The sequence below is a fragment of the Poecilia formosa genome, unplaced genomic scaffold, assembly GCF_000485575.1.
Source record: "Poecilia formosa unplaced genomic scaffold, Poecilia_formosa-5.1.2 Scaffold417, whole genome shotgun sequence".
Lineage (NCBI taxonomy): Eukaryota > Metazoa > Chordata > Actinopteri > Cyprinodontiformes > Poeciliidae > Poecilia > Poecilia formosa.
In genome coordinates this window covers 58,844-71,693 of record NW_006800356.1, presented here as the reverse complement: position 1 = coordinate 71,693, position 12,850 = coordinate 58,844, and the positions used below count along the sequence as shown (strand labels likewise).

At 42.3% G+C, this 12,850-nt stretch overlaps 1 long non-coding RNA gene across 1 annotated transcript in view; it reads right to left on the bottom strand.

The window, feature by feature from the left end:
• Positions 1-63: 63 nt before the first annotated feature.
• The window catches only part of LOC107833630 (uncharacterized), a 40,063-nt gene continuing 27,276 nt past the window's right edge, over positions 64-12,850 (bottom strand). Inside the window, exon 3 of the long non-coding RNA XR_001659390.1 lies at positions 64-235. This is a non-coding gene — a long non-coding RNA (uncharacterized LOC107833630). The remainder of the gene's footprint in view (positions 236-12,850) is intronic.

Below are 12,850 nucleotides of genomic sequence, written 5' to 3'. Positions count from 1 at the left end.
AGACGGGTGATCAGTTTTCTGAATGGGTGCATATTTTACTTCCCTTCTCAGCAGAGGCTGGTTCTGCATATTCTCCTTCTTCACGCGTGTTCATCCAGTCCGACTGGCACCTGATAACGGCGACAGAATCGCAGAGTGGGGCCGACCTGCTGTAAAACGAGATAAGGAGCCGTAGATGAGGAGCCAAATGTCAGCCTGTCACCGCCGTGAGGAGCGAAACCACTCTGACATTTCTCTGCAGTGTGAAAGCAAAGGAGGCTCTGCATGTAAGTCACATAAATATTAATAAAAACAACACAGATAAAAGTAGAAAAAAAGTAAAAAATAATTCACACCAGCCCTGTTTAGTTTACTTTAATCCAGTTCATCTGTCTAGAAACTTTGGTTCGTTTGTGGAGATCGAACTCTAACATGGATAATAAAAGTGAACTCTGGTTCGGTTTGGATGGATATGTGAACGCCAAGCGGATCAGAGACCGCTCTGAAAGCAGGAAGTGCAATACAGCGCAGAGCATTCTGGATAAATACAGCCAAAAAAACATGCTAGCCTAGCGCTAGCAGGAGAAGCTCCTGGTCTTTAGCCAAAAGCAAAAGATAAATCTTCCAACCGCCAAAATCTGACGCCTCCATTTTTGTTTAAGAAGAAGGAAGTTGAGATCAGATTTTTTTTTTTTCAGAGGTTTTCGTGTCACTTCCTTCAGTGGTTCTTGGTGAAGCGCCCCCACAGGCCAGGAGGGGAACAGGTTTTTGAACTAGTTTGGTTCGTTTGACCACAGCAGCTCAAAATGTAACAAATGTTACAACTTTGGTCGCTAACCAGACCTAGTCTACCAAACTGTGGGGGGTGAAAACACTCTCACAATTAAGAAGAGTTGGTTTTGTGACGTTCCTCCTGTAAGACAGGAGCTACCTGTCTGCTGCACAGTCGGTGGGAGATAAATCAGGCGAGATGTGAACGTGAACATTTTAATCTTCATTTTAGACCTGATTTTGACGAAAGCAGAGCCTGAAACTCTGAAGCTCACAAATTCAGAACAGTTTACAGGTTAAATGAAAAAAGAAAATTGTTTCTCTTTTTATTTAAAGAAAATGACAGAGGAAGATCCATGACACGCAGACCACACTTATGCTGGACACAAACGGTTCAGAATCAACCAACTGTGTCCAGGATTCAGCCATCAAGGTGATTATTTGAGGAGAAGATGAATCAAATCTCCAGTTTCTCCCTCTTGGATCTTGAGGGAGATCGACTTCCAGAGGCTGAGTGACGGTTTGAGAGCAGAAACTGTCAGTCTGTAGGTTCAGGGCTTAAAGCAGCTGATCCATGAATCCAAACAAAGACGCCCAGGACCGTCAACACGTCATGTAGCTGGAGGGATTTTTTTGTTTTTGCTGTTCTGACTGCAGAAAGAACAAAGCTTGACAGGAGCCAACATGACAGCACTTCAGGATCAGAGGAGATCCCATCATCTTCTCCCATCATGCTCTGCAGAGACGAGAAGCGACGTCTACGTTAAACCTGAAGCTGAAACACTGATGGATGTGAAACAATGGCTGATCTGATAACGAGGGGAGACGGTTTCTGAGTGAAACCGGATTTAAATGCAGATCCTGGATGAACCGAGTCAAACAGAAAGTGTTAAATCCGCCGCAGATCTCCCAGATTACGACTCATTTCTGGGGATTTGTGGCGCAGTGTGTGTGGAGATGAGAACGGCTTCATAAGCAGATGGAGGGAATGTTTAACACGGCGGTAATATAAACATGAGCTGCATCAGTAAAACACACAACAACCAGGAGCCTCAGTTCCTGAATGAAAACCTGGAGAAAATGAGGACAGAAACGATTCTACAGTTCAGGTAAACGACGCAACGCAGGCGTTCCGCACAAACATTTAAAATAAACTAAAACTGGACGGACGGATGGACGGATGGATGGAAAGTGTCATTGTAAAAGAAAAAAAGATAAATAAATATCAATTTAGAAAAAAATCAAATAATAAAAATGTGGCCTACTTTATTTGCTTGATTTTAGGTTTTCAGAGAAATGCAGCTCTAACATGAATGTGAAACTTTAAATTGTGAGCCTGCCTCCATCGTTTACTGCATCTGATCTCATCTGGGTCCGTTCTCCACCTCCGAGCCGGTTCTGGATGTGAGCTGCTGGGTGTTAGTTTGGCAGAATAAAGAGAATAATCTGCCAGGTTTGAATCGCTTCACACTGAGACAATCAAAGCGTCTGGCCTCACAAACAAGTTTTTATTTCACTGCAGCGTAACTGGAGGAGAACCGCTTCTTTTCTTTCTTCATCTCAGACAAAATGTTGAAAAATTACTGCATTTAGATATTCAGATGGTTTACAAGCTGTTTATCCATTTAGCTTCACCTTTATGCATTTAGTCATGAGACAAAGCCCTACACGGGGCTGGAATCGCTGCACTGTCTCTTTAAAACATTTGAATTTTGTTTTCTCAGGGTTCTCCACCTGCTGGGTTGATTTCATCATATTTTCACCATGTCACAGTTTCAAACTGAATATTTAATTAGCAAGCTAAATATTTAGTTTACCAGCTAAATATTCAGATTAGAACTAAATATTTAGTTAGCATTAAGCTAAATATTTAGTTTAAAAACTGATGACATATTAAGTTTGGGAATATTTATAAATAACTTAAATATTTCTCTGACTAAAATAGTTTGGCGCTAAATATTTAGTTTGAAAGCTAAATATTAAGTTTGCTAACTTAATATTTAGTTTACACTGCATTATTAAAGAAAGGATTGATTAGAAAATGAAAATATGACTTTGAAAAATGTCCCCACTTTTGTGTCTCAGGCTAAATAAACCAAATTATTGCTGTTAATTTTGACAGGGAGACTCAAAGCGTCATAAGAGGCTCTGTTGGCACCCAGATGTGGGCTACTTTCCTTTATTTCAGCTCAGAAAATGTTGAGTCAGGTGGAAATGGAGATCACTTTCTGCTGTTTACACAAACTGAAGGTGTAATTAGAGGAACCCAAACGTGTCTGAACCGTTTTCATCCTCCTGAAAACACTCAGATCTGCTCAGGTCGGGGTTAGAGGCAGATGTTCCTCTGTTGGATGAGACAGGTGAAGTTCTCCTCCCTGTTCACAGTTCAGAGATGAGAAAGATCCCGTTTCTTGCACCGCCTCCCTCCTGCCGCAGATCAGAGGTTTTAAAATGCTAATCCCGTCGACCTCAAGCCCTGCGGCGCCAGCCGAGAGCGGGCCGCGTCTCTCATGAGCCTCCCGTCACTCAATAATCAAACACACAGACAGAACCTCCTCAAATGCCTCCCAACAGACCCACAGCGCTCAGGAACACATGTCGAAAACAGCGATACGCTGCAGACCGGAGGATTGCATCAGCCGCGTCTCCTGGGACGTGAAGAGACGCTTTAGCCAGAGGAGGGCTGGCCATGTCCAGACCCGGCTGGCCCGTGTCCAGACCCCGGCTGGCCCGTGTCCAGACCCCGGCTGGGCCGTGTCCAGACCCAGGCTGGGCCGTGTCCAGACCCCGGCTGGGCCGTGTCCAGACCCCGGCAAGGCCATGTCCAGACCCGCTCGCCCGTGTCCAGACCCCGGCTGCTGCTCTTCATTTCACAGTCATGCTGCACATTTCCTCCTTCATGATGGAAACTCTGGACACCACGCTCAGGCTGGCGCTGGTGTTTAGTTGATGCTAGCCTGATGCTAACTGGGTTCTATGTTTCCACATAATGCTCTTTCCTGTCACTGTAATGCTGGACAGGAAGTCGTGTCTCATAAACCATAATCCTAGGAAGGACGAGATTTACGATGTTTTCACACCTGATAGTCCAGATAAACTTCATTATTTGTTTCATCTCCAGCTACGTGGTTCTCTTTCTCTCTGCTCTGAGTCAAACCAACCTGTTCCCCTCCTGGCCTGTGGGGGCGCTGCACCAACAACCACCGAAGGAAACAACAAAGACGTCTGAAGAAAACACTGAGCGCAACTTCCTCCTTCACAAAATGGAAACAAAATGGAGTGGCATCAGATTTTAGCGGTTGGAGGATTTCTCATTTCTCCTTCTAGCGCTAGGCTAGCACGTTTGTTTTGGTTGTATTTACCCAGAATGCCCGACACTGTAGTCCACTTCCTGTTGTATGAGCAGTCTCTGGTCTGCTTGGTGTTCACATACATCCAAACCCAGACCGAGGTTTGTGGCGGACCAGCGCTCGATAGTTTGGTCGATTACAGATTCACGCCTCTCCAACCGAATTAAACTTTCTATGCAAGTGGAGTTGGATTGAAGCGACTGAACAGGGCTGGTGGGAATGAACCCAGAAAGTCCAGGCTCCAGTGAAATCAGGAATATTATGAAATGCTCCAGAAGGGAAGAATAAATCCACAATCTGAGACTTTAACAGTGTTGAACTTCCTTGTTTGTACTTTGGTCCTGGTTTAGATCCAGTGAAGGATGTCGGCTAATCTCCTTTTGGGATAATTAATCACTTTTCCAAAGACCAGTTTCAGTTGTTTGTAAAGGTCAGACAGACTCCAGAAAGTGAAGTGATTAATTATTAGCATCTGGAATCCTCCCAGTTGACTGGAAGCAGATTGCGGAGTGTTTTCTTGTTCCCCGGCGGACCTCGCTGTCTGGGATTTGGAGGCTCAGTTCAGTCTTCTTACAAATCCGCGTCCCTGAGGAGAGAGCAGAGAACATGTCTGCTTTCCCACAGAGCCGCTGTCATAAATCCCGGCTCTTCTTCCCGGCGTGGAGGAGGGCAGAGTAATCCATTTCCAGGAGTGAATTTAAAGATGGAGGGAAGTCTTGACACGTGGCCAAAGTTGACGCAAAGTCCGGCGAAATGGTCCGTCTGGCACAGGAACAAGCAGCGAGCATCGCACACTGAGATTAATGTCCGCAACCTCCACTGTCCCACATCCATAACTTTCCCTGCGTGGGGAAAACTGCACCGCCATCCAGAGGAACCCAGAGCATCATCACATTCATCACTACGATTATGGAAATCTTCTCGAACAATAAATGTCTAAATCTCAAACCCGTGTCAGTCTGTGGAGCAGGCGATGAATATGTAAGCTCTGTCGCTCATCAGAAGGGTTTCAGAATGCATATCCATGTCTTCAGATTTCATAAGAATATCATTTAGAAAAAGGAATAAGCACAGAGGATCCTCTTGGGATGGAAATATTCAAATTTACCAGGTTTTGAAACTATTCAAGCCTAAAGCAGGAAAACTACATGATGCAGCTAACAGGAGACAACATGGAGCTGCCAGAATCAAAGTTCCAGTTATTATTAACCAAAAGCGAATCTGAACAGGTTTCACACCTGATTTAAAGGAACTCAGTGTTTCTGCTGTTTTGCAGTTTTCTGTAAGTTTCTTTTAGGTTAATACAACAGCAGCAGATCTTTAACTGTTCAGTGGTTTATAAACTACCAACAGCTTTTCATTGTCTCAGTGAACGACTGCAGAACCAGGCGGCGTAGAACCGGGTGGTGTTTCTGTCCTCCTGGTTCTAGTCAGAACTCCAGCAGCAGCGTTCTGGACCAGCAGGGTTCTGGACCAGCAGGGTTCTGGACCAGCAGCAGGGTTCTGGACCAGCAGGGTTCTGGACCAGCAGGGTTCTGGGTCGTTGGTCTGTCAGTCTGACCTGCTGCAGGAATCAAAGCCACTAAATCCTGGATGAGTTTCTCTGGTCGGAGACTTTAGTCCTCTGGTCCTGAAATGTTCTGCAGCTGATAGAAGAACCACTGTGGAACCGGCTTCATGTGGCTCTGAGGTCAGAGGTCAGAGGTCATCCTGATCTCTAGTTTCCAATGTAATTCTGCCTTGGCACTTCAGTAATAAACAGGAAACCCACTGATTTTAAAATATTCATGTCAAATTGACCCAAAATATCCAAAATAAGCCAAACGTGCTGTTAACTTTATTACCATCCAGGATTCTTTTGGTCCATAAAACAAAGTAAATCCTGATTCTGAAAATGTCTTCACCATCCGTCCGGTGTTGCAAATTCATCTTTGAATTAGAAAAAAAATCAGTGGGTTTTAGTAAAATGTCCATATTTGATAAAATGAGAACTGTCTGGCTCATTACCCAGCCATGCCTGCAGCTCACTGAAATTTCACACATCTCAAAAAATGTCAGAGTGATTGCGTCTCTGCAATTTGAATGAAAATTGGTTTTGAGGCCCGTAATGGTGAACAGATCCATGGCTATTTGTGGTTCTGTGTTGCAGCTGCGAAAGAAACACATCTGGAGTGGAGCAGAACAATAAGAGCGATAGACTCTAAGCACCAGAAAGCATCTGCAGATGACCAAACTGCTTCTCGTTGCTGCAGATGCTTATTAGCCTGCGGCGGATGAAAAGGCCTAATGCAATGTTTTGTTTCGTGATGTTAGTTTGGAGAGGCTCCCTCTTTTCTAGACGAGGCTTTTCAATAAAAGCAGCTTTTTCCAAGGTGGTGCAGATTTTTACTGACCTGAGAATAAATATGGAGACTGCATTGAGCTGGATGTTTGAAAAAAGGCCACTTCACACCGGAGAAAGAACGAGACGGCAGGACGAGAAAATAAGGTGGAGATGAAAAGCAGGACTTTTTTCAAGGTAGATGGGCGGAGGAAGTATAAAAGAAATAAAAGAATGTATGCGCTGAGTCATGATGCACGCCAACTTCACAATGTCATGACAAAGTAAAAGGACTTTCATGGACTTAGGGAAACTTTCATTATTACACTGCAGAAAAAACTGAAAAAAGCCTTTTGCCTTTTCATGAATTCAGGCTCCTAAGAAATGCCACATTTTGCTTTTAGATCATCTGCCTCCTTTTTTTACTGTCTTATAAAACTTAATGAGTACACGAAGAGTTGCAAACCCTAAAATTGGAAAAAATGGCTCCTTTTTGTCCATAAATATTTATATCCACCATTAAAAATGTAAGTCGGTTTATTTTGTAATCTTCTGAGGCAGATTTACTGATTGCATCTAAATCCCAGGTACAGATTAGAGTTAATCCTTAAACTTAGTGTTTGAATTTAAAACCTTTTGTCCCTCCAGTGCTTCTGTAGCCACTTGGCAGGTTTCACAGAATCAGGCGAGTCCAGATCAAAGATTGTCGATATGAAATTCAGAAGAGTTGGAAAACTGAATGTTTTATTCTGGAGAACCGGAGCAGCCGATGCGTCTCAGCTGCACTGAAAACGTCGACATTTACAAACAATACGACGTTCCTTACCGTCGCTACTCAACCAAACACGCTGCTGACGGGTGAACAGAGCGGCGTTAAGGGGCAGAGTTAGGAGCTTTCCACACACATCTTATACCACAATCATGTAACTTTATTAACTTCTGTTTAAAAAATGCCAGATGTATCAAATATGACGTAAAAGAAATTTTATTTTATAATTCAGTGCCTTGAAATTGGGCCTCTGTTTCTTTAAAAATTCCTCTCTTTCTGAAAAGAGCTCAGCAGTTCCACCAGGTGTTTGCTAATTGCTGCTGGCTAGTCTGAAGGAGCTCAGAGGGGGAGGAGCTGCGCCTTGAAGGCGGGGCTAGGTCCACCCAGGCGTTTTGCACAGCTGAATGGTTTCCATGGAGATTACAGGATTTCTAAAACACGAATCAAAGCAACACTCCAGGTTTGTTTCTGATGAGAATAACATTCCAACATGAAGTGAAGCTCAAAAAGTCAATTTTACATCAAAGTCTAGCTTTAAAAGACAAAAATAAAGGTTCAGTTCAATTCAGTTTCTTAAAAAATGTTGTCTTAAGACACGTTACAAAAAAATAAATTCAATCACACATACATGCCAGTTGATCACAGTTATCAATCAGTCGATTAAACTCAGTGAATTACGGTAATTAGTTTAAAAAGCTTCTTTCTAAGATCTAGCAGATCGCACCAGTCACTTACAGCCTTCACTCCTGAACGTAGCACAACAGGTACGAGGCTGAGCATGCACATGAAGAAACCTCCAGCAGAACCAGAACCGGGCTCAGAACCAGAACCGGGCTCAGTACCATCTGCCACGACCGACTGGAGGTTTGAGGTTGCTAATGCTTTGTAGCCTAGTTAGCATTGCTAGCAGTGTTAGCACTGTACAGTTATATTACAGTAACCAAAAGAAAAACTGAAGAGTTTCAGTTTTGCATTTGTTTTTTAACATTTGTTACATGAAACGGACTTAATTCCCTTTCAACCAAAAATTTATCTCAGACACTGAATTTGCATCATCAGTTTTATAAACTGACTTATTTACTGTAAAAACTGGATTTGAAATAACACGTAAAACTATTTTTCTGCCTTTCTGTCGTCTACTACTTCTTTATATTCACACAAAACCTGATTGTCAAACTTTGCATCTGAAGATGCTGCTGAGATTCACAGAGAAAATAAAACGAAGCACCAGAAGGAATAATCCAACTGGGACTTAATTTGGTGCAGATGTCATGTATGGCCCAGGGATCGGACCAAACCGCAGACAGGAAAGTGGAATCTCATGATAACCAATTTAATAAAGAGTTCAACAAAACTCCTACAGCAAGATTTCTCCAGGGAGAAGAACGGGTGACATGAGCGGGAATCCGACACCAAACATGGAAGCAGAAGGAAATATATGCAGATTGAATAATCAAGGAAATGGGAAACAGCTGGAGGGAATTAGCATCAGACGAGGGAAACTAATGGATGCTGACACCAGGGGGCAGACACAACACAGCCAAACAACTAAAACTAACTAAGAGAAACTCAACTATGAAGATCTAGGAGGAAATAAGAAACTTAAAATCGACAAGAACGGAAACACAACAGAGAAGCACTTAATAATAAATCTACAGAGTTATAAACCAAGATGGCTGACAGGAAATGAACAAACATCAAAGCTAAGGAAATACACAAAAAGATGAAAACATTAACTAAACACCAAAAACATGGGATGAAGTAAAACCAAATATTAGTCAATGATAAGGAACTGATCAAAATCATAAACAAAGATTAAATTTAAAAGTTAATAGATCTATTAGTCAAAGTCCAATAATCATGAGGAAATGACCTCTAATGTTTCAGTTAGCAGTGAGCTAACACATCCAACAACTGTTTCTAATGTTTCCGTTAGCAGTGAGCTAACACCTCAGCTACACCTCAGTGTTACTTCATATCAAGTTAGAGTCAATATGACAAAAAGTCACATTTACACACGAGCACAAACATGGCAACATTTCATGCAAATATTTCTGAAGAAGCAAAAACAGATGGAAAGTCCTGCAGACTGAAACAAGTTTCACAGATGGGGGTCTGGTCATATTTCACATGAGGTGATTCTCATGTGATCCGGCTCAGTTTGTGCTGTCAGATTGATAATCACTGCAGGATGGAGATTAGCTTCACATTTCCAGGCCTTCTTGTTTGTTTATAAGATGCAATAAACAGAACATTGTGAGTTTAAAACATCCTCTAAAATAAACAACAAAATCATGAGGATAACCTCCATGAGGCGTGAATGGAGGGTGAATCACGGATAATTATAATTATTTCAGTCACATTAATTCTGGTGCTGCAGCAAACAGAGGCTGAACCACAGAAACTCAGTTTTTAGCTGATTATTCTGCTCTGCTGCTCTTTTATCCTGCCGTCCTTTACATCCTCTGCAGCTCCTCTGTAAAGCTCCATAACTGCACCACGAGTCAAAGGAAGCTTTTGGAGCAGATAAATGTGAGCTGCATCTTTTTTTGTTTTGACCTTTAATGAAGAGGCGATTTACTGGAAACTTCAGGTTTTACTCCCAACTTTAACCCAGAGTCCCGTTCGTCCCAAAGGAAATCCCTCCAATCAGCAGAACTGATATAAAACTGAGATATGAAACAAACTAGAATGTAGAAAATGGATTCATGTTTTATATTTGCAGCAGATGGAAAAATGTAGAGAATATTTTGATGCACATGGTAGAAAATATGCCAGCTATGCTGCAGATGCCCTCAGAAAATGTAAACATTTATTAAAGAAACACCTAAAGTGTAAAATATGGTTTAAATTGTGGATACAGAAACTTTAACTGCAGCCTGCTGTGTCGCTGCATAAATTTATTTAGTAAAACAAGGAACCGAAGTCTGACCTGAGCAGGTATAAAACAAATCATTCTCCATCTTTACTGTGGTATTCAAATGACCAATTCTGTATAAATTCATGTATAAATATACATTAAATCTCCAGCAGATGATTTAAAGTTACATTTCATTTATTTGGAGGGGACGATGTAAACTGCTGATGTTTCTGTAAGGCTCGTTTTCATCTGTTGTCTCTGGACCAGGCTCAATTTCTGCAGCTAAAAACAATTAGACGATATCACATGACGTCATACAACACGATTAAAATGACTCAATTACACTAACTTTGTCAATAAATACAAAAATACAGCCAATAAACACAAAGAAAGGAAGACGACAACATAGCTATCATAAAAGTAGAAGATGCAGCCGTCCCTCTGTGAGATTGCTGACCTGCGGCGAACCACAGGGCTTCGTCATCGGCTTCCCTGAATCTTTTGCCAATTTTACAGAAACACAGGATTTTATTTCATCCATATGCTGATGACTGTCAGATTAACGTTTCACTGCGGTGGTCAGACTCTTCTTGACTGTTCAGGCAGCTGGTCTTGATGCTCAGATGTTTTTGCCTGATCATTCAGACTATAAATTAAACTAATGTCAGCCATTGTTTTACCTCATCTGGCTTCTTCTGGCGCTGAATTATTCTCACTTCAATGACTGTCGCCTCAGCAGGCGAATGAGACCCAAATCCATTTTTGACTTTTTCACTGCAGTCACTTCTGATCCAAACAATCTGATTTGTGCCACTTTTGGTACCAACTCATAAACATCTGATTGTTTTCCAAGTATCTGCAGTCTGAACTGTCAGTTTGTCTGACCTTATCGTCGTGATTCTGCACCAGAAGAAGCCAGACGCGGTGAAGCTGGACGTACAGCTGAAGCAGAGCCGACATTTTGGACGTTCCTGTTGCTTTAAAATCGATAAACGGTGACGCCCATTATTCACTTTGTGAACTGAGGGCTGCTGTGTGACGTCAACGTTCTTCCTCTGTGCATGCGGGTCAGAAACTGTTCACACAGAAATCTGATTGCAGTCGCATTTATTTAGCAGCAGAACAAACAAGCAAACAAAAAGATCTGAATTGAGCATCAAGACATCCGTTATGAACTTTAAGACAGACAATTAAAACCTTAAAATTAGCAGTTTTAATCTCAGATGCCTCTAATGTTGAACATCTCAGTAATTCCTGCTTTTATAACTTCCAGGTTTGGTAACAGTTTGTTTACCTAATTCGTTCTCTTGCAGGGAGACTTTTATCATTATTTTCCTGTTTACAGGAGAATCTAGGTGATACATTAGCAGCAGCCGTTGCTTTTGTGGCTTAAAACAAACCAATTACTGTGAAACATTTCTGGTTGACTGTGTATTGATTTGGTAATAAGATTTTTTTCGCCTCCTGGCTTTAACTCCTGCTCCTGTCTGTGTTTGTCTGTTAGCTGTGACTAAAAATGAATCATCAAACTATTTCCAAAACCAGAGCCCAGTAAAAGCTGCTGAGGCTTCATGTGAGGCTTGTAAGAAAGCACTTTGCTTTATTCCTACTTTGTCAGGGGTCCTTTTTGATTTTTTGTCCTTTTTTTACCCACATGGATTTTCTGAAAGCGTTTCACAGTCCTTTCGTCATCGCAGAGACTTTAGCACCGCTGCTTTTTTTTGTCAACAGTGAGGAAACTGAAAGGTCACGGCTGCGATATCCCACTGAAGCTCTGCGTGTGGGAGCTGCGCCCCAACATATTCTCACTCGGTTTGGCCTCTGCAGACACAATAACAAAGCAGCGGCGAACTCAGAAATATCAGAGCACGTGACGAGGTCGAGACTCTTCAGCGGCAGAAAAATCACAGCTTTATGTCTGAAGATGAAGAGGTTACAAGACATGAAGAGCCCACAACACAAACAGCTGCAGTCAGAGGTTTCTCCCCTGGTCCGAGGCTCCAGGGTTACAGAAAATCACCAGTTTTGAACCAGACCCAACAGAAATTATTTTAAGAATAAAATGTTAAATTGAGTTTAATCCAACTGCTGGCCTGTTTTATCCAGTTTGGAACCAGTTAGGAACCAGTTTGGAACCAGTATGGAACCAGTGTGGAACCAGTATGGAACCAGTGTGGAACCAGTTAGGAACCAATTTGGAACCAGTATGGAACCAGTTAGGAACCAGTTTGGAACCAGTTAGGAACCAGTATGGAACCAGTTTGGAACCAGTATGGAACCAGTGTGGAACCAGTTAGGAACCAATTTGGAAGCAGTTTGGAACCAGTATGGAACCAGTTAGGAACCAGTTTGGAACCAGTTTGAAACCAGTTTGGAACCAGTTTCGAACCAGTATGGAACCAGTATGGAACCAGTCAGGAACCAGTTTGGAACCAGTATGGAACCAGTTTGGAACCAGTTAGGAACCAGTTTGGAACCACTACGGAACCAGTTAGGAACCAGTTAGGAACCAGTTTGGAACCAGTTAGGAACCAGTTTGGAACCAGTTAGGAACCAGTTTGGAACCAGTATGGAACCAGTTTGGAACCAGTTTGGAACCAGTATGGAACCAGTTAGGAACCAGTATGGAACCAGTTTGGAACCAGTTAGGAACCAGTATGGAACCAGTTAGGAACCAGTATGGAACCAGTTTGGAACCAGTATGGAACCAGTTAGGAACCAGTATGGAACCAGTTTGGAACCAGTTAGGAACCAGTATGGAACCAGTATGGAACCAGTTTGGAACCAGTATGGAACCAGTT